This window comes from Zingiber officinale, chromosome 8A, assembly GCF_018446385.1.
Source record: "Zingiber officinale cultivar Zhangliang chromosome 8A, Zo_v1.1, whole genome shotgun sequence".
In the NCBI taxonomy this organism is placed as follows: Eukaryota; Viridiplantae; Streptophyta; class Magnoliopsida; order Zingiberales; family Zingiberaceae; genus Zingiber; species Zingiber officinale.
Genome location: NC_056000.1, coordinates 80,684,552 through 80,704,029, shown reverse-complemented (window position 1 = coordinate 80,704,029; position 19,478 = coordinate 80,684,552). Strand labels below are relative to the sequence as shown.

Sequence of the window (19,478 nt, the reverse complement as noted above, 5' to 3'; positions counted from 1 at the left end):
AATTTTCGTCCTTTCATTACTGTCAGAACTCCCTTGCTGACTTTTATCACCTTACTCGTTGATTTGTAACTACAATCATTACCATCTAGTGTGCCTAGTGAGATCAAGTTCTTCCTTAGTTCTATTATATATCTGACATCACATAAGGTTATGATCACATCATTAAATATCTTGATTCTGACATTCCCTATGTCGATAACTCTGCATGATGTATCGTTTCCCATCAATACTGAACCAGAATCCATTGCTCTAAAAGTTTCAAACCATTCTTTGTTTGGAGTCATGTGATATGAACATGCAAAGTCTAAAATCCATGCATCCATTAGTTGCTCCGAACTCGACATAACTGATAGCGTATCTCCATCACTGCTCTCTGAATTTTTCTTTTTCAACTATGTTTACAAATTTTGCCGAACTACCTTTGTTCTTTGCAACATATTTTTTTATCTCTAGACAATCTCTTTTCGTATGACCTTTGCCTTCACATTTGTAGCACATGATCACCTTCTTCCTTCTCGACTTAGAATGAGTCTTGTTGTCGTTACCAGATATATATCGAGATTTGCTCTTATCACGCTCTTGGTTTCTATTTACCATAAGTCCTTCTTCTTGAGAAACTTCATCACTTATTTTCTTTCTTTGGTGAAAACCTAGCAACATATCTGTGATCTCCTATAATTTAAGAGTTTCCTTATTCCACATCAAAGTAGTAATCAAATTCTCATATGTAGGAAATAAAGATAGAGAATTTAACAACATCAGCGCCCTGTCTTTATCTTCGATCTTCACATCAACCCACTTCAGATCATTCATAATATGGTTGAATATATTGATGTGCTGGCTCAGATCGATTCCTTATGTCATCTTCAACTTGACTAAATTCTGCTTAAGATACAACTTATTTGCCAATAACTTTAACATGTATCGGTTTTCCAGCTTTTGTCAAACTACCACAGATGACTCCTAACCATGACATGATATCACATCATCTGTAAGACAAAACCCGATTGTTGTCACTGCCTTCGCCGGAATTTCTTTCCAATTCGATCTCTCTATGTTTTTCGATTTTCTTTCTCCTAGCGTTTTCACCCTGCCTTGTTGCACCAACAAGTCCTTGACCCTTCTCTGCCATAATTTGAATTTTCTGGTTCCGTCAAACTTCACCGGCTATATTAAACTTTATAAAAGTCGTCCCCGACATGTTAAAGAAATTTACCAAAACCTTGCTCTGATACAAATTGTTGCCCAAAGAAGGGGGCAACACCTCTCAACCTCTAGCGCGGAAAAAGAGGAAGAAAGAAAGAGATCGCATGGAGCAATGAGACAAAGATGCTCAAGAAAGAGTAAACACGAGCAAGAAGAAGAAGAAGAAGAAGAGAAAGAAGAAGAGTTGCCGTGATTTGACGACGTGCCTACTCCATAAAAATCACTGAAGCTTTATTAAAATTCTTTCTACATAATTGAATCATATTCCATGATTCATGTGATACAATAGGTTATCCCTATAAATAATGCCTAAACCCCTAACCCAGTAAAATTGTAACAAAATTTTGTTATGAAAAATTGTGACAGAATTTTGTTATGAAAAATCATAATAGAATTTTGTTATGAAAAACCTTAACAATTTTTTTCCTTCCATGGTGTCCCTCGTATTGGTTTTTGTCCAGACATGAGCTACCTATCAATATGGGACTTCTTTACTAAGGACCGGAAGAAATCTCCTTCTTGTAGGTCATGAGAGAAAGTACTTATGAACACCACTTATTGCCCAAAGGTACATCCAGAGCAACCTCATTGAATCGTTATATGCATTCTCTCAAGGTTTCCTTGGCTATATGCTTTACAACAAGTAGGTTGATGTATTTTGTAATACTACTTATTGGCGACGAAGTGGTGTAGAAACACGACCTTAAATTCGGTAAAGGTTTACATAGAAGAGGGTGGTAATCAGTTAAATCGTCGTTGGGCAAACCCGGAAAGGGTCATTAGAAAAGCTCTGCATATGACGTCATCTATATACTGATGTAGTATAGCAACATTCTTGAACCGACCCAAGTGATCATGAGGGTCGGCTGATCCTGTGGATTCTCCAAGCTAGGGTGTCCAAAAGTTACGTGAAAATTCATTTTTCAGGATAATTTTTGCAAAAGATATTATTTGAATCTTTATCTTCAGTGAGCTAATGTCTCTTTTCTTTGTTCAAATTTCATGGAAGTGTCTCTCCTGCTTCAAATTTGAGTGAGTGTTACTCGGGCATGACCACTTGCTGATTCTGTGCAAAGGAGGACTTGTCGGATCCACTAGCACATGACGGGGAATAGGAGGCACCTTTGTTGAAGCAGTAGATACTTCTTCAACTATCAGGTTCATCGGTGGTAGTCGTTGAAAAACCCAAACCTTTGAAAATTTTCTCGAGGCATAGTAATAGCTTACCCACGAGCCATGTCACCTGCGGAGCTAAGACTCTCGACAGTTCTCCCTAGTTTCACTATCTCAGCGTCTCAGTTCACGTGTTCTCACAGACGACGCCAATTTGTTCCTTATTTAAGATCGTGATCCGGTGAGTCATTGAAGAGCAACTGTCCCGGAGAAGATTGTAGGTGACGCGATGATGAGGAGGCTGCAGGAAGATTCTGCGGACACTCAACAAGAGGTTAGAATGAATAATGAGGTTGGACTCGACGTGATCACTCTGATGCTCAAGTTAGCACAAGAAGGGCCAAGAGAAGATAAAAATGGTAGAGTAGTAAAGGAGTCTAGATGGTTGTATGTGTGTACCTGCGCTCGCTGGAGTGGGCGATCTTTTAAACAACTATAGCTATATTTTCACATTTTCCACATGTTTCGAGATGGATGATTACATTGCCGTTGTTCTTCCGTTACTCATGTTTTTGGGATAAACATTTACGTTGCTCATGTCCTTCAGGAGGTAACATTACGTTGTATGCATTTGTCGGAGGCAGTGATGCATCAAGCCACATAGAATGCAAATCTCGCATGGAAAAGTCGGGTGACCCAGCTGAGGGGGATTAGGTGACCGAGCTATTAAAGTCGGATGTCAAACTAAAAGAGTTAAATGTTGAACTGAGGAGAAATCGAGTGATTGAACTATTAGAGTCAGGTCCCTGAACTGAATTAATCGAGCCCCCGAGATATTAGAGATTCGTTTTTGCCTGGAAAAATATATTTATTTTATTTTTTTATGGGCTCCATTATCCCCATTTTAAATAAGGGAGTCTTTTTTTTTTTTCGGCGCCATTGGAGGAGACGGCAAATAAGCTTTTGCTCAGAAGCCGATCGGATTCTCGCCCTAGCAAGGAAGAGCAATGGCGGCGTCTACGCTTCCTCTGGATGACGATGACGATGCAAGCTTCCTCTTCCTCTTTCTCTCTCTCTATTCCTCTTTCCGACCCTAACTCCAAACCCTAATCCGGTTAGTTCCTTTTCCGCAGGAATTCGACTGGGAGGCTGCCGTTCAGGAGATCGAAAATGCTTGCGAGCTCGCCTCCTCGTCAGTATCCATCTCGAGCGCACAAGGTTTTGCTACCCCGGTTGCGATGACAGCTCCGTCTATTTTTCGGCCCGGTGGCGGCAAGGGCAGGCAGTCTACGCTCGATCGATTTATTGTGGATTCTGACGCCACAAAGCGTCCTAGGATTGACAGGTCAGGTGTTCAAGCGAAGGAGGTGGAGCAGAATCTCGTAGGCGGAGATGAAGGGATTTCTGTCAAGATCGATCTTGAAGCCGCCAAAACCTGGATTTATCCCGGTGAGCTTGCAATGCTGCACGCGTCTTCTATCTCACTCTAAACTTTTTTTTTTTAAAAAAATATGTGGTTATCATTGTCATGATGATTTCAATAAGATTTTTTTTTGCACCTAATATTACATCGTTCCCACTCCTCCTTCCTCAGGGATGTCTATTTGAAACTTGTTCGATTTAAATTTCTCAGAGGTACAGTATGAAGGTGCTAACTTATGGGTGTTGATCCTTGTGCTTCTGTAATGTGAAATGGAACTAATGGTCAGCGATTTGATACATTATTGAAGCAGATGTTTGGGTAAAGTTTGAAACTCATAAGGTCACTATGCCTTATAGTTTTCCTAAAGTCCAGCACTTAGATCGATTATCTCCACATGAGCCAATGCTTTGAAAATGCATTCAATTGACCTCACATGAAGTTTCTTTGCAAATACAGTTAGGAAATGATAAAAGTACCTTAATCATCTGACTGACTAGCTCAGCTTATGTGAAAATGTACATTGCAGAGCCACCTTTTAATTTTTTAATATTTTCTTCTAAATTTTGCTTCACCAATGTTGGCTATCCTATGTATTGTGAGACAGTCATCTTCCTGATTACCTATAAAAAGTAGAAATAGAAGGCTGGAAATATGTTTGCCCATATCAAAGCAGTTAAAAAAAAAAAAACTGTCTCTCTGCCACTGGTTAGCTCCCCTACCTCTTGAGTCATGCATCATACCAAAATCATGTATTTTCTGTAACATCTAATTCTCATTAAGGTGAAAGTTCAGAATGAGTCCTCTTGCTTAGAAGCTCACATGCTAGCCAAAAACTATTAGATGATGCTGAATATAGTAGTGATCTAATAAGCATCCACACAAAGGAGAGAGAAATGTTATTTTAGCAATTATACCTTTGAAATTGTGTCATACAAATGAAGTGTGTAGCAAGTCCTTGGACTATAAGAGTGCTTGAATGTTAGAAACTTGGAATTGCATTTATTTTACTTGAGAATGTTTCTGCCATCAAATGGCATAATAAGTGATCTATCGTGTCCTCTTCTCTCTTCTTCCTTGTCCTAAATTAAGGCATTGCTAGGTTCTTTTTTTCATCATTAATTTTTGTTTGATATAATGTGCATGATTTAAGATGAGAATAGTCATTGCTCTTGATCTCGGGGACATGGTGGCAACGCCACGTCAAAATGTCACGGACGAGTAAGTGTTCAGCTTAGCGATCCTTAGAAGGAGATCGGTCAGATCGGGGGTTGCAATCACATGGAGGACTCGACTCGCTCGGGCCGAGTGCTATTAGGGATCTCAGCCCTGTAGGCCCCGACCATAGAGGTCCCCAAGGTCTCAACCTGCCACAGAGGTCCTGATCTTGGAGGTCTCGACCATAGAGGTCCCAACCTCGGAGGTTTTGGCCATAGAGGTCCAACTCTAAAGGTCTCGGCCAACCACAGAGGTCCAAGCCTTGGAGTCTCAACCTCAGAGGTCTTAGATCTGGAGGTCTCGGCTATCTTGAATAAGTTGATTGAGAGATGACCCCTTACTTGATACAGGCATGCAAAAGAGGCCCAACCTTACCTCAAAGCAAGCCAAGGCCAACTCGAGTTGTGTGTAAGAAATTGTCGCATCATATCCCCAAGAGAATATGTCTCTGTTGTCGATGAACTCGGGATAGGATTTTCTCAGGGGGATAAGATCATAGTATCATACCCACTCCGTACTCCCGACTTCGCCCTGCTATTCCTTGAAATTGAAGTTGCTAAATTTTTTGGCAACATCATCTCTCTTTCTACTTCTCTCTACATCTTCTCCATCTTTCCAAGTATAATTATTGAAGCTTTATTTTTTTTTCTCTTATTACTCTTCCTCTTCAACAGTTGATGCTGGAAACCTATTCTTACTTTTTTTGCATTACTTTTCCTATGATGTTGGTGTTGATTTTAAAAGATGGTTTATTCACTCTCTCGCTTCATGTATTCTCTTGGTTGTTGAGTAAATATCAAATTTATATCTAGTCTTTTCTTCTCATCTCTAAAGGAATATGTAACTGTATGTATGCCTCTTTTACATTTACTCATTTACATCATAAGAGTAGATATATCCCACTCTCTTTTTCTCTGTAACTTTTCATAATTCTTCTATATTTGAAAAATAAATATTATGTAGTATCTTCAATTTGAGTGGAATAAGGAAGGAAATTAATTTTACTGTTTGGAAGATAAGATGAACAAATATCTTCAGTTTAGAGTATTGCATCATCATTCTCAGTTGCTGCATCAGTGTCGTGTCTTCATTGTCTTTGTCAAGTGTGCTATTTGGTCCAAGTTTTTATTTGTGGTACTTTTTCTATTTTGTGTAGTGAGTTGATCATCAATCAATATCTATTCATGTTGAGTTAATAATTACATGAATGCTAGAATATATAGGTCTAATCCACATGGGAAGTAGTTATTAGTTATTATGTTGGACTCCTATCTATATGGTTGTGATTTCTCTTTTTCTATTAGAATAAGAATAATGCAATTCTATCTATCTCAACTAGGAACATTGCACAATCCACATTTCTGCATACCATCACTTTGCAGTTCATTTAGCTTTACCTGAGCACTTTCAAAAAGGGAAGATAAAAGGGTGCATTATTTCTTATCACACTAATTCTTATCTTTTATTTTGCTTAAATTGTGTTGTTTAATGCAGTAAATGTGCCTCTACGTGATTACCAGCTTTCTATTACAAGGATTGCTCTATTTTCAAACACATTAGTAGTATTGCCAACAGGGCTTGGTAAAACTCTCATTGCTGCTGTTGTGATGTATAACTACTTCAGATGGTTTCCTGAAGGTACTATCTTTTGTGGCACAACATGCCTGATTGATCATAAAAAAATTCCCCAGTTTGATGCACTATAGTGTTTACATAAAATATTTAATCAGTTTTTTGAGATAACCTATGTAATTTTTGACAATGAAGGTAGTTTTATGTTGGCTGTGTATATAGAAATAATTGCCCTTTTAATTGCACTTACAATATCAGCATACTACTGTACATCAATTCTGATATCTAATTGATTTTCATACTACTAAACTCTTTTTGTTTGATTTCTCTTCCTTGAGGGTTAGCCTTTGTTTGAATTATGTATTCAATTGATTTGCTGACTGCTAACCTTGAATTTAGTATATTCTGTTGTGCTACAGCTACTTCATTTGGTTTATGTGATTTTTTCACTCCTTTTCTTTCATTTGTTTGTACTTAAAAAATGAAGTTATTTTGTATTCTATTTCTTTCTTGCATTTTAATATTTTTCTTTATCATTTTTGTTATATCTTTATTTTATTTATTTGTTTTAGGAAAAATCGTATTTACTGCCCCTTCACGACCTCTTGTTATGCAACAGATTGAGGCTTGCCATAATATTGTTGGGATACCACAGGTATTATCATTATTTATTGATTTTTAAGTTTCCTTTATCGTGTAATCATCTTTTCAATCCTGTTACTATGCTTTATTTAAAATTTATGTGTTTGTGAGAACATTATTCTCAAACTGATTGCAGGAATGGACAATTGATATGACAGGTCAGGTAAACCCTGCTAAACGAGCAAATTTATGGAAAATCAAGAGAGTATTCTTTGTCACCCCGCAAGTGCTTGAAAAAGACATTCAATCAGGTTGGTGGATTCTTTTGTGATGATAGTCATTATCATAAACAGGCTGGATAAGTAAATAGCCACAAATAGTTTACCTGTTATTGTGCCATGCTGCCATAGAATATTTGTTATGTGGCCATTAGACGTGCATAAGGCTTGGTATGCTATACTTATGCACAATTTTTTCTCTTGCATTAAAATTATCTGCCAATCCATCATTGAGTTCTAATTCTTGCTACAGGTTTGTGCCTATCATTTAAATTATACATGTGTGGCTCACAAATTAGCATCAATTTTCTTAGACTTTATTGGTCAATATAAAATATTTGGGTATCCAGTGGATACAAATATTGACCTTGTCATCGTCTAGAAGAGAGAATTGTGTTAAGATTAAATTCAATTTTGACAATAAATTTTTTAATCAGATTGATGGATTAAGCTATTGAAGCTGGCTTAGGGTTGTAATGGAGTTGTTCTAAGTCCTTTGTTTTTTTATGGTCGTACTAATCTGCATAACTAGCTAGAAATTCTTAAAATTCATGAAAAATTGACCATACAATTTGCTGCTATTGCTTTACTTCACTTTAGGTAGGAAGGGTTAACTCTCTCATTGAAGGTTGATTTGGGATCATGTAGGATTTAAAAGAAATGAGATAAGTTTAAATTTGTATGGAACTTTGATGAACCATATGCAAATGTAATGTAATTTATGATTGCAAGATATAGGTGCTATTTTTTTTAATAAAGGAGGCTTATAGGCTGGCTTGTCTGAGTAGTTTCTCGCTGAAAATGCTCATCCACATTCATTTTCTCTATATTTTATATTTGCAGAATTCACTGTTATCAATTTAAACTTTAAAGATGTAAAACATTTTTTCTTTGCTCAAACCCTAACTGAGGAGTGCTCGATTAATTGTCGGCACTGTAGTTCAGGTGTCCATTGCTGTTTTACTTGTGGTTTGCATAGACTTTTAGCAATTGTTACTAGATCTTTGCAACCAATATTATGACTTTTATCACAGGCAACATTTAGTGTTCTCTGATCTCTGATCTTTTATCTTTTATGTTTGTTAGGCAAATGTTTGGTGAAACAACTTGTTTGTTTGGTGATTGATGAAGCTCACCGGGCTTTGGGAAACTATTCATACTGTGTAGCAGTTCGTGAGGTGTTAAACTTTTTTCCAGTTATCATTTGAATTTAATGTTTCATGATCGCTTGTTACACATCCATAATCCATTTATTATTAGAAATTAGAATATCTATCTCTATTCTGAATTCTTATAAAATCCTTTTTTCTTGATGTATGAGAAAGAAAGGCTAGCATGTTTGAGCTTTAACCATTCTTTCTGCATCCTGAACCTTTTTATCTTCATCTATTCAGTTGATGACAGTTCCTGTGCAGTTAAGAATTCTAGCATTGACAGCAACACCTGGATGTAAGTATTGAATTGTTAAAACTTCAAAATGCACGTATTTCCATTATCTTAATCTTGTTGCTCAGCAAAACAGCCGACTATCCAAAATGTCATCGATAACTTACATATTTCTGCTATGGAATACCGTAAAGAGAGTGACCATGATGTAAGCCCATATGTGCATAACAGGAAACTTGAATTAATAAAGGTAAGTACAAAATTTCTATGTAGTTTGTTGTTTGTTCATTATTTTTTTTCATTAGTTTTGAGTGTAAATATATTGTGTACACAATACTTTTGCTTTTGCTAATATTATTATATTATCATTTTGGTGAAGCCTTATAGCTCATATTTACTATGAACATTGATGTCCTGTTTGAAGCTTTAAGCTGTCTTTTTACGTGTCTCATGCATCCTCCAACAAAAGGGCATGTATTGAATTTGTTTTTCCTTTTTTTGTGCATTTACGACTAAAAGGACATAATATTTTTCATTTATGACAAACTTTGTTCAGATGCCTGTACTTATAACACCTTGACTTGGATAAACAATTATGTAGAGAGAGATTTCTGACGATCACTAAGAGCGACGATAAATGGGTGGGGCACTATTTATGGAAGAAACTTGTCAGTAGAAAGATTGCATGCAGATGACATTGGGCTCAAGAGAGAAAGGAATTAATTTCTTGAATTAAGTAAATAGTTGTGCATTCTGAAGTTTTGGATAAATTCACCAATTTATGTAAAACATGGTTTATCAGTCTATGAGGATTAATTTCTCTCTTTTCTTGGAATAAAGACAGGCATTTTATAAAATTCTAATCATTTTGACATAAAACCTTACATTTTGTAGACTTTCAAATCACATACATGTCTATGTATCTTGTTTCTTTAGTTGTTAAATTGTTATATACCACTAAATATGAAATCTATCACTAAATGGCCAGGGATGCTATTAAAATATTGAATTTAATAACATTTGCTAATGCACATATGTGGCTAAGCAGGTTCCAATGAGCGAGGATGCAAGTGCAATCAATAATTTGCTATTGAAAGTTATACATCCATATTTTGCCTGGCTCTCTACCATTGGCGTGATGATGCTAAGTGTAGATGTTTCAAAAGTATGTAGTTACCTTTATGCTTGAACTTGCAAAGTAAACACATGTTTCACGTGTATTTATTAATAAGTGAAGCCATTTTTCATTGTAGTGCCCGTGTTTCAAAATGGTAAAGTTTCTCAATCTATTCTGTTACACATTCAATTTCGTAGTTTGGATCAAATATTAAGTGATGTCATATTAAAATGATAGTAGCATATTTGACTTCTAAATTTAACCAAGGAACTGAGGAGTTTGATGATTCTTATTAATTGTTATTTCTATTTAGCTTGATGTTAATGGGAAAAAAAAGTTGATAGAAAAAACCTTGTTCTTTTAATGAAAGTTAGTAAAATCTGGCACCATGAAAATTGGTAAATTTCAATTATTTTCATTCAATAATTTGGAGTGACTCGTCTTTACTCAGAAAATGTCAATGTCTAAATAGTAATGGTGGGCTAAAAAGGGATATGCAAAGTTGTAATGGGTTTAATGTCAAACTCATCAAGATGGAAAGTGTGGCTGAAAGCCTGAAACACAATCGGTACTTACTTGGATTTTAGGATAGAGCTAAAAGCCCAATTTTAGTCTGACAATATATTGTTTGTTGGAGATGTAACTACTTGAATACAACTCTTAGATTCTGTTTATGTGAATAACTTCTATGACAACGTTGTCCTCTGAATCCATGAGCAGCATAATAACTTAAAACATTGCAAATTTATGATCCTAGAGTGCAAGCTATGCCAGAATGGCATGAAAGTTCAAATCACTGCAGTCTTGGACAGAAAAATTGATACATCATGTGAGGCACTTTCCACAACTATGTGTATATTGCCGTATTCCTAAGCTCTCATACTTTCTTCTTGGAAACTTTCCAATAGGTAATCAAGATCTCTTGTTGCTTCAAAGTACTTGCACCAAAGAGAAAGTAGTTCTGAATGCTAATAAGCTAAAGCATGGCAGATAAATCTATTTCTGTGTGCCATGAGCTATGATGAGGAAGGTAGAAGACTAGAAGTGAATGACTTAGCATAGAGCCTGTAGGGTCTGAACCTCACCCATATCTTTATATCATTCATGGATTAGAGGAGTAAGATCTTCAATGGACTCAGTTTAGTATGAATTGAATTCTGATTATTTCTCAGGCATATTTAATATGCTCCAGGGATTTGAAACAATGGTTAGTTGTAATACAAATTTACTCCTGTTTTTTCTGGTGTTATGCTATTTATAATTTAATTACTTGACAGCTCCTCCCTTGGTAATTTTGTCTCTTTTTTGTTTATATTCTTTAATACACAAGTTTTTGCTTATTTCCAGTTGAGTCCTTGTGTATTACTTAATTTAAGGGATAAATTTCGTCAAGCACCACCAACAAGCCTTCCTCCCAGTAGATATGGAGAAGTAGAAGGATGCTTTGGAGTTATGATTACACTTTGCTACATACTCAAGTTGCTTTCAAGCCATGGTATAAAACCAGCTTATGATATGCTTGAAGAAAAACTGAAGCAAGTGTACGTGCATATATCCCTCTTTTTCATAATTTAACTTGGTTAACTAAGTGCCACATTTTCATCTTTGAAGTTGCAGTACTTTTGAGTCAGTAATTTGATTAAATCAATCTAGTTTGTCTTTCTCTTTGAACTATTGTTCTTTTAATTTCCTTAAACTGTGTAAAGTTTGTGTATTCTATTATCCCATCTTATTTTATGTTTTTCTTCTTCATATATTAGTGTTTTGTGCTTCAGAGAGTATGCGAGGTTATTCAACTCCTAATAAGGTGTATGCATAGGTGGCTTTTTAAAAACAGTGAGCTGGTTGCATGAAGTGGTCTAACCAACTCTATGACTATAATATACCCTAATCCTTCTATCTCCTAATTATTCACTTGAATTTAAAAGAACTTTCAGTTGACACTCACTTGCCAATTACCAGAGGGCTTCGTGATCAAATTACTTCAGTTTTTTTTCCTCACTAAACGAGGATATTAAAATGAAAATGCAAAGTGAGAAAGGTGAAATTTTGCTCCCTCTCCCTTCTTGAAGAGTGTTCTGGAGTTCACCAAAAAAAAAAAGCTATTCTCAAAATATATATTTCATACTTATAGTCTGCACTCTGAAGTTGGACTTGGGACTTAACTAGAGCCTCACCAATCATCACATAAGTCTTGTTACAATCATATTTGAGGTCAAAGCCACATCCTTTTGAACTTTAATTGTTAACTGTATTAGAGCCAGAGGTTTCTGTAGCATTCTCTTCTGTGGTTGTGAATTGTCCATTCCTCTAAATTTGCTGCCTCTTTTTTGTTCGATAGATATTCTTTATCTGTTGATTTCTTGTTTGCTAATTTCCACTGAGTGGCATTGGCAGATCATTTGGTCGAATGATGTCCAGAAATGAAAACATTTCCAAAGTGATGCATTTGATGCAGCGGAGCTTGTCTCATGGTGCACCAAATCCAAAGTTAATGAAAATGACAGAGATTTTGATGGATCATTTCAGTATGTATCTTAGTAGCCCAAGTTTTGATGACTGCTATTGTATGGTTATTTTCCTTCTTCACACACTAATTTGATTTGCTAAGAATTCCCCTTGTCCACTATCATGTTAGTGTAGTCCTCTCTACTATATATTCTCTATGGATTTTGTATGGGTAAGATATCCATGACATCTGAAAATATGTTATATATTAATTTTTCTCCAGTAACCTTATCTCGTTGCTTGTTTGATAGAGGGTAATTACTCAAGGGATCTTTGCACCAGACTAGAGTTGACACTTATTACAATGCAGCTGCTTGATGATTTTTTTTTCTTTTCTTTTATCTTTTTTGTTTTTGTTTTTTTACATTCTGATCACTAGAATTGGGCAAGGTCTAGCAAAATGACAACTTTTTCCTCTTATAGGGGAGACAATTTAAATTTGTTTCATCTCATATTTTTCCAGATTCATTTGTAATCAAATTTCAATTTTCTATCTGAACGCAGAGAAAAATGATCCAAAAAATTCAAGAGTGATCATCTTCTCAAATTTCAGAGGGAGTGTCAAGTAAGGAAAATCTTCCATTGATTTGAAGTTTATTGATTATCTCATGCTGCCATACAACAATATTTCATTGTGTTTGCTTATGAAAAAAAACAACTTTTATCTTTAAGCAAATCCAGTGACATGTAATATGAAGAATTTTACAAAAAGCATTCAAAATGTCTTAGTCTGAGATAATGTTTATCGGTTGCATACATTTATCTTTTGGGTGTTCTTTCACTATCAAGTATAATGATACAAGCTTGATCTTGTTGATGTTCCAGGGATATAATGAACTGTTTATCCAATCTTGGTGACCTTGTTAGGGCTACTGAGTTTGTCGGTCAAAACTCAGGTTTGTTGTCCTGTGCTGTAACCTATTGTGTTTATGTGATCAGTTCTATCTTGTTCGAGGAGAACATTTTTCTGAATGTAGGCACCTTTTTCTTTATCAAAATAATGCTTATCTTGAGTGATTAAGTGAGAAGGAAGAAGTAAACCTTCTTGCTAGAGAACATTCTGATCTTTATCACCCTTTGTTCTCATTGATTATCAATTGCCTTTTTCATGTGATGAGGGGATTCTACTACATTTTTTTTTGTATCAAATTCTGCTTTGTGAATGATCACAACGTCCGTAACATTTTTTTTACTATATTTGAGAGATCCACAATCATTGGGGTAATTCAAAGATGAATACTGTACTCGTAGTCTTTAGAGTGTTTGTTGAGAAATTGTTCCATTTTAATATTATCAATCATGTATGTATTTTGTTCAGCTTATTATGGACGTTCCACATTAGTCCCACACCAAATTGGAGTGCTAGCATTTTGGTGGTACAAAAAGGACAGATTTTATGAATTTTATTTCTGATAGAGAAAATACCTTCCATTGCAATTATTACCTTTCTCATTGAGTTCTCATGTGAATGGGCCTTGGAAGTTTCAGAGCATTGCTAAGAATCTTGAGTTAATAATTTGCAATATGTTGAGGCATAACTATTTGTTGGACAGCTTCTCAAACAAGAAACATTTATCTAGAGAATATGTTCAGAATGGAGGCCTAGAAGCAATAATGATGTCTCAAATTATCTCCAGTACAGAAGCCAGTTGCTTGGTCTTGTTGGCATCTGTAAACCCTAATTAAAAATTTATGTCCTAAATAGACTAACAACACTGACATCTTCCATCTCAGAGATAAGCTTAGTGAGGAGGGTATTCAAAACTTTGTTAGCTTATGAATTTTGAAATTCTATAAAACTCATTGGCTGCTGGCTTCTTTTCTATTTCCCAAATTCAGATTTATATGCTTCACTGAATAACTTGGTCTGGAATCAATCTGCTTGTTCTTCAATTGTTTCCTTTAGATTTGGTGTTCATGCAATCACTTAATTACTGCAGATAAAACACTAAAAGGACAATCTCAAAAAATCCAACAAGCAGTTTTACAGGCAGGTACCAATTAGAATCCATTACAATTCTAAAGCATAATAATAGCTAGTTAATGTTTGCCAAAAATGTACCTCAGAAATTTCGAAGCGGGGGATACAATGCAATTGTTGCAACATCAATAGGCGAAGAAGGTTTAGATATTATGGAAGTTGATCTTGTTATATGCTTTGATGCAAATATTTCACCATTGAGAATGATCCAGCGCATGGGAAGAACTGGAAGAAAGCATGATGGAAGAGTGGATATCCTTTTTCTCTTTTGATTCTCCAGCTCCTAATGTCACTTCCGAGGGAAAAGATTTGTTTTCTTTTCCTAATTTCATAATCTTACACATTCTTATTCAAATATGTATTTTTCTTGAATGATTCCCTTGACGCCATCACTAGTTCTAGCTTGTGAAGGACCTGAGCTCAAGGGATACTTGAGTAAACAGTCTAGCGGAATTGCGGTTAGGAAGCATATGCATAATTGTGGAATTAACAGCTTCAACTTCCATTCTAGCCCTAGAATGGTGAGATGTGAAATAGTGATGGGATATAATTTGCTTAAAATTACATTTTCCATGTATTATTGAGTTCAAAGAATCCTTATTATCCATAGGTTCCACATATTTATAAGCCCGAGGTGGAATTTGTTGAATTGACAATACAGCAATTTATCCCCCGAGGGAAGACATTCAAAGAAGATGCCTCAAATTCATCCCCCCTTCTGGACAGCATATCAAAAGAAGAGAATTCTCTGATTGCTAGATATTTTGGTTCTTCTGGAATTAATACATGGAAACCATCTCTGATTGCCTTCCCTGGCTTCCAGTGTTTTCCATCTAGAATACATACAGTAAGACACTCATTCAAGACAACTGCGATGCTCATTGATACTATGCAAAATCTGGGAGAACTATCATTTACCAAATCCAAGAAAGATTTGGTCATTGAGGTATCACTACTTTTTCCCTTGTGCTTGTTCATTGAATGATTTTCTGAAAATTGTAAATTTTTTTTATCTATATTCAGGACTCAATAAAAAATCATTCTGATCCTGGTATACTCACTAAACCGAAAGCTATGCAAGGTATCCTCTAAAGATTAAACTACTGCTTATTTGCATTCTGACATAATATTCATATTGGTTTTACCTGAGGATATAAGAGAAGTTGATTGATGCTTTGTTGCACTTATATATGTTTTAGAATGTGAGTAAATATTGTAGAGTACTTGTGGTTGTGGGCCTCGTGGCATTCAATGCCATTGATTTATCAGTGGGGAACTATTGTTTTGCTGTAGGTAAAGAAGCAATTGATGTGTGGTTGTGCTCTGCAAGGATTTGTCTATGATTAAACTGCTACTTTAGCCAAACTAATGTAGCCGCACTATCACAATGGTCTATGCTAATGGTTTAGTATTGTTTCAGTGACTGTTTTAATCTGGATTCTTTAATATTTATAACTTGAAACTTACTCATAGCATGGCATAAAAAAGTTAGATTTTTTCTACAAGATTTGGTTCTTTGATAGATAATTGTATTGTGTTGTAAAAATACTAGGATGATTCACTCCATTTGCAGATTCCACTAAAGATTGTAGTGATGATAATATTGGCATCTCAAAAATTGCTCCATGGTGGGATTTGTGATGTAGAACCACCAAGTTGTGAAACTCCTCGACGAAAAGACTTGCATGGTGTCACCATCTGTAGACCTCATAATTACCTTTTTGGGGGAAATTTCATATCAGTAAATGCTTTAGGTGGCGTTTCTGTACCCTATGTGCCTTCCCTTCCGCTTGTTCACTCTGTAATTTCAGATATTCTTGAAAGCGGAAGCAAGAAAGACTTAGTTTCAGATAATATTGATGATGCATCTGAGATTATCACAAAAAAGAATGAAGCTACAGCAACAATGCTACATGATTCTTTATGTTTAAAAAATGTTTTAGAACTAGCAGATGCCACTAAGTGCTCATCTGATCAAATTAATCCAGGACCTTGTTCACCTAATGACGGTTTACAAGAAGAATATGAGCAAATGGAATTAGTATTTCAGACACCAGTTCATGCACAATGTGCTAAACTTACAGAAGGAGGTGTTGCTGAGACACCCGGTGACAGTGTCAAAGAATGTATCTCTTTAATGGTGGGCGAGTCTAGCAAAAACCCAAGTCCTATGGAGCTTAGCCCTAGACTTACTCATTTTATTGAGGAAGGCATTGTTCCCGAGTCACCTATTGCTAAATGTAAAGCGGATAATTCTTTTCATGCTAGCAAGATACCAGAAGATGAGCTAGTTGACATGCTTCAGAAGAAAGTCTGGGATCACATGGAATCATTTTCAACAATGTCTCACAATGTATTTCAACGAGACCCACATGAATTCACTTCTAATTCTACTAATGTCGCCAATCCTATAGGTAAAACAGAATCACACAATATCAAAGAAACTGATATTAACAGCAAAAGGAAAGCATCAGCTTCCCCTTTGACAGCAGAGCAAAGTCCTATGGCTAATCAATTAACTAACAGCTCTACAGATGATCGGCAAATGAGCTCTGGGGCAAACTCAGTTACTCAAGCACCTAAGTATAGAAGGTTGTGCAAGTATGGTGACAAAATCAAGAAGTTATCTTGCCAAAATTTGGCTGACAAATACAATTGTTCTGTTTCAAAGGACACTGGACTTACTACATTGACTAAATCAAAGTTGGTCAACTGTCACAAAGGTAATATGGCCTATCAGTATACAAGCATTATTTCCATCTTTCACCTGTTGTTGTCATTTATTTTCTCTTTTTGCCAATTTGACGTACACAGAAGGCATAAACATACAAGTATTGAATTTGAATTTAATTTTCATTAATTTCTCGTTATTTTGCATGTAGGTAGAAAAAATAAGTCAAAAAGATGCCCTGGCAACTTCATTGAAGAGGAAGCTGAGTAAGATTTTTGATGCTCTTTATGTGCTCCGTTTTACAAATTAATAACTGTTTTTTTCTATACTGCTAGTGCACTGTAACAGATTTTTTTATTGCACTATAATTGGTCTGTAACAATGAACTGTCTTTTCAATTCGTGGACCCAGGGTATCTGAGGATGCACAAGTTTCTGAAGATGAGGTAGATGATGAACAAAATGAAAAATATGAAGACAGCTTCATAGATGACAGGATAAATCCCACTGAAGAGAACACTCAGGCAGAAAATGGAGGTGACATGGTCACCTTTTATAGGTAAATAAAAATATCCTTTTCCCTATTTAATACAAAGCTTCTTCTCCTTCCTGTTAAACATTTTTCACATTAGCTTTAGTGAGAAGATCATTATAGTTATATGTTTGGCCAACTAATTAACCATTTCGTGCTGAATTTGTAAGATTAAGGTTCTAGTCTGTGGATTTTTAAGTGATATAGTTGGTGAAATTAAACCAAAAATTATGTGCTCTACCTACAGAGTGATTGTTAGGAAACCTTGGCTCTGGATGGGACCTGGGCTTTCACCAGTTGTTTTCCTCATGACTTTCTTGAAGTTATGGCAACTTTACAATATGCATTTCCTTTTCTATAAACTGGGACAGATACTAGTGGTTTTGGGTTACTTTGCATTGTTATTCCAACCTCACAATATAAGGTTGGAGATTATTTATATATTTAGCTTGTAAATAGGCTAAATGTGGGTACTAAATGCCTCATAAATATATTATACTTGGTTATATGGCTTTCATATGAGAATCACATCAGTGTTCCTTTACTAATAATTTCAACATCAACAAATCCGTTTAGTCAAACTACTTGAGGTTGGCTGCATAGATACTCTCTACTTTGAACTTTTATGCAATACCAGTTCTTCTAAATTTCAGTAGATGTCCTTGTGCTAGTGTCATGTTAGCAAAATATCCCATGACCTTCTTTCTAATTGTAACAATCATAGGGATTTTTTGGTTTTATCAATAGTAATTTTTACTACCTTTTATTCTTGTATGGTTTCTAACACAAGTATCTTGTTTGCAGGCGTTCTCTTCTGACCCAATCACCCATGGAGATTGTACCTAAATGTTTGGTTGACTCAGTTTCCTCTATAGCTAGTAAAAGTCGAAGCTATTCTTCGGAGGGAATTTATATGTCCCTTCAGACTCCCCAAAATGGCCTACAATCTTTAAATGTTTCTGGTGGTGTACATTCTGCAACCTGCCATGCAGGTTCTAAGCAGGGTAATCTGGTAACAAGTCGCAGTGAACAGAGTTGCATGCTGAGAGAGACCTCAAGCAGACTGGAAGACAGAAAAAAGAAATTAACTTTCCAGAACGCTTGTTCAATACCAACAGAAAGCTTCCAACAAGATATTTCACATTTAGAGCTCTCTGCCGTGGACTTTACACATAACCAAGTTGGCAGTGACCTTTTCTGTGATGATGAGTTCTATCAGAGTATTGATCTTGATGCTATTGAGGCACAAGCTACTGAGCTCTTAAAAAACAAGTCTAGACTACCGGAAGATGCAACACCAGCATTGAGCCTTAACGCTCCTTCAGAAATCAATGAAGTTCCCCATGTGAATCAATTCAGTCATCCTTCATTTGACTTAGGATTGTAGTTGTCTATGTTTTTGCCTTTTCAGATTGGATGGTCGTTTGCACACATCCCTCTGGGCGCTGCACTGTTCTTAGTTCTAATTTCAAAAGTTTATGCGGCTGGGACTTTATTCAGGAACAGAAGTATCATCCAGGATGGAAAAATGCCTTACTGGCAATCAAGTTGCCTTTTGACTGCCGAGCTTTAAAGACAGCAAACAACTCTCATCCGTGAATGCAGCAGTGGTGTTGGTTGTGCGCAACTACAGCCATTGAGTAATTGGGGAAATCAACATGTAATGTACAGCTTATGCCCAGAAAAAGAAAAAGCAGGTGAAATAGAATATTATGTATATGCATGCGCCAATGGCTACTGGGAAAAAAAGGGTTTAGTATGCTGTAATTACTGCTTAAATTATAACATCCTGTGGAATCTTGGGATTAGCCTGTGACGAATCAACATGTGGTTGGATCGCCAATCCTTCCATTGACATATAAATTGTTAAACTTTTTTGAAGAGTAGGGATAAGG

At 35.9% G+C, this 19,478-nt stretch overlaps 1 pseudogene; it reads left to right on the top strand.

Moving 5' to 3' along the window:
* Window positions 1-3,102: 3,102 nt before the first annotated feature.
* On the top strand, window positions 3,103-19,258 carry LOC122009707 (annotated as a pseudogene).
* The last annotated feature ends 220 nt before the right edge of the window (window positions 19,259-19,478 follow it).